We start from the raw sequence: 3,826 nt of genomic DNA, 5'->3' as shown, positions 1-3,826 counted from the left end.
AGATGGGACGGACATAAAGAGTCAGAAAGAAAAGAAACGTTTCCTCTGAATCGTTGTCTATTCATTCCCTGTTCATTTTCTCAACAGTCATATTCTTGCTAAAAAAATACTGCTGTCATCGCAATCCTTATACATATGGTGGTGTGTGTTGAAAGCTATCATATTTTGCTAATGTTCCTGTGTGTAAAGTTAATCAGTATTATAAGCCAAGTGCACTGGGGAAAAACAGAAGAGAACATAGAGATCAAATCGATTTGTTTCCCTGGGAAAAGGGCAAATATGTTGAATCAACCTGAAAGCAGTCAGAACGCTGGTTTCTGAGAAAGAGTGAAGAAATGAGAGTGTTTGGTGATGTAAGAGCAGGAGTATGTCTGCTGATCAGACAGCTGCTTGTTTCCACGTCTTTCTTATCTCTGATCGCAACCTGTGTGTGTGTGTGTGTGTGTGTGTGTGTGTGTGTGTGTGTGTGTGTGTGTGTGTGTGTCTGCCTACTGTACAAACGGGTGTCCTGATGTGAATCTGTTCTTGCAGGTGTGTTTGTGAATGATCAACTGTGTGTGTGAGTTTCAGGGCTCGGTATGTGCTGCCCTGGTGAACCCTGAAACTGATGACTTAATGCTTGTAGTTTGTCGATATTGACATAATAATATTCAACTTATTTTAAGGCTGTTATTAGCTGTCGTTTGCAACCTGAAGCTCATTGAATGAGGGATGAGAATACAAGAAAACAAGAAAAGAGAGAACGAGACATGATCAAGTGATCGGTGAGAAAGGAAGTAGATATCAGAAGAGACAGAGGGAAGAAGAGCGGGAAGTGGAGTGAAGCGGTGACGGGAAGTAAAGAAGACAAATGGGACACGAGAAGTGAAAGGGAAGAGGGGGAAAGAGGATGTGGGGAGTTTTCCTGTTTTTCCATCAAATATGCTTAGCTTGATGCTGATGAATTACACTTTAACACGCACACGCACACACGCACACACACACACACACACACACTCACACACACACACACACACACACACACACACACACACACACACACACACACACACACACACACACACACACACACACACACAGGATGTGTCTGGAACTGACATGGTGGTACATCCTGTCAGCAATAGAACAGCTGACTGTGACATCTTCCTACATCAACTGTGTGTGTGTGTGTGTGTGTGTTCATGTGCCAGTAATATGGGGTCATTCTGATAGGATAGGCTTTGTGAGGACCAATTTGAACGTTATACCTCTGATTAGATGTGATAAACCTGAATTAATTAACTTTCGGCCCAGATAAGACATGGATGTCGTCACTGTGACGCCACTCATTGGTTTATGGACTGCCTGAAGCCTGGAGTTCAACATTTTGGCCGTTGTCTTCTTGCTGTTTGGCTGTCCCCCATCTTGGCTGTTTGCAACCAGAAATCACACGAGGGACATGGAGACACACAACTGAAAACCGAGCACGATATTTTTAGGCAAACAAAATGTTAAAATGAACTCTCGTCAACTGAAAACACATTGTGAAAATGTAAGCTGTAAGACGAAAACACAGACAACTCCCAGACCGGACAACGCCATGGTAACGACCTGTCAATCACAAGGTAGCCACGCCCTAAAGCATGAGCCGCTTTATCGTCTTAAATGTTAATATAATTAATCAAATAAAGAGTGGAGACTGCTGCCTGTAGAAGTACACATATATCTTGTATATCATGTTAAGTTGAATAAAACAAACTGGACTGAATGACAGGAAATTTTAATTGTTAAAACAACTCACTTAACTTCATAAAATCATGCTTTAACTTAATCCTGTATTATATTACAACTTCTCCTATCAAATAAGCACTTATGTTATAAGTTATAACATAAGTAACAGGAATGGGCATTTAATGTGTGTGAAAACATATAGTTAACTGTGTGAGTGTGTTGGTGCGTTGCTGGCCTCCATGCATTGTGTTTGCAATGCAGTTTTAGGAGCGCGAGCAGGAGATCCAAAAAGATCTTGATGAATAATTGCAGTGTCTTAACTACAACCTGCTATTGTGGTCTAGCTTTCTATATAAGACCTGTTGGCACGACAGCACACACACACACACACACACACACACACACACACACACACACACACACACACACACACACACACACACACACACACACACACACACACACACACACTAGGTCTAGTTGGACTCCCGTGGCTCTCTTCCACAGCCATCAGTCAAGTTTAAGAGTCTGGAGACAGAAGCCACTCCCCCAACACACACAGCTGGACAAGGCCGCCATTGAGCCCGTCGTAGTAGCCGTTTAGAAACGTTTTTTATAGTTACTATACTCCGCCAGGAGCAGCTACCTACAGTGGCCCTTTGAGAAACAGCTCAACGTGTCTCCCAAGAAAACTTACAGAAATCCAGATATTATAGGTAACAGCTGTGGCTCATGTGTTCATTGACTGGGGAGGAAGGAGTCTTACATTTGGAGTAGAAGCCAGTACGCCGGAGCAATATATCGATATGGTATGAGACTAGATATCCTCTTAGGCTTTTATTTATCGTAATATATATTATATGTTATATTTATCGTAATATCCTAGAAGTGTTGTCCTTTCCTGGTTTTGAAAGCTGCATTTCAAAAGTATTTTCTAACTTACCAGACTGTTCAAGCTATTCTATTATTTAGCCACTTAGTATATCCATGTTACTGATGTTTATCCAAAATCTAAATTTGTAAATATTTTGTGAAAGCACCAATAGTCAACCCAACAATATTGCTGGGTTACACACCAACCCAGCCGTGTTCTGGTCTGTATTCCCGTCGACATGACAATGGTCACCCAGACTCACAAACACTCACTGAAACCGCTAATCTACAGCCTGGAACAAAAAACATCCTTCCTGCTAAAGACAGCGAGACAATGTGTGTATTCTGGTGTGTGTCCGATGACATTTTTAGATTCCAAGGACAGGGTGTGTTTCCTGTCTTGCTTTCTATTGTTCCTGCAGCAACAGTGATCCTCGGGGAGCAGAGCAACCACCGGCGCCGTGGAACAGTGGCCAATGGCAGGGCAGGACAGAGAGGCCCCGAGGCTGATGGGAACTAAAGTCTGTCCTCTGTCTCTTTCCTGTTTCTATGGAGACTTTTAAAGTCCAACGTGATCACTGCGTCTCGATGAGAAGGACTTTGATTGTGTGCCGTGGAGAGCAAACAGCCCCCGATTGATTGACGTGGGGTTACAGTTCAGTTTGTCCTTGTTGATTGATTCAAGCAACATGGTCGCCCCTCCCTCCTTTAGGAGGTGATAAAATTATCCAACCATCAGCACAACTGGTCCAAATGACTTTGCTGCCATCTGCAGGACTGCCTGTGCACAAGCGCTCCTAAAGCATGAAAGAGAGGCCTTCTGAGCGTGCAGCAGTGCGCCAACATGAGGCCGACAGTTGTGAACTATTGGAAGGTTTGTCATGAATGAACTGGTGAGCCCTTAACTTTTCACCTATAGCATCATCATCAGGTCAAAATGTTGATCCACAGAGAGGAAATGCAGGTGTTCAGGTGTATTTTCATGAGGTGAGGCTGTTTGATGCTGGAGGGAGGCGGGCCAAGTCTCCCCTATGCCATGCCTACGAGTACAGAAGAAATGCCTTGCTAAACCTTTTACCTCAGCGATGACGAACCAGTTCAAACCATTATGACATCCCACTTCACAGGAGCAACGGTCCTGAGCTGGTCTTGAATGACCCGTGTATCCGGTTCCACTCAGAAATATGGCACGCTATGGACGCTGCCGTTTCAGCTCGGCTATAAAAACCCTGCAAACCGATGG

The sequence above is a fragment of the Eutrigla gurnardus genome (genome assembly GCF_963514095.1).
Source record: "Eutrigla gurnardus genome assembly, chromosome: 1".
In the NCBI taxonomy this organism is placed as follows: Eukaryota; Metazoa; Chordata; class Actinopteri; order Perciformes; family Triglidae; genus Eutrigla; species Eutrigla gurnardus.
The sequence above is the reverse complement of the archived record's forward strand: the minus strand, read 5'-3'. Positions refer to the sequence as shown.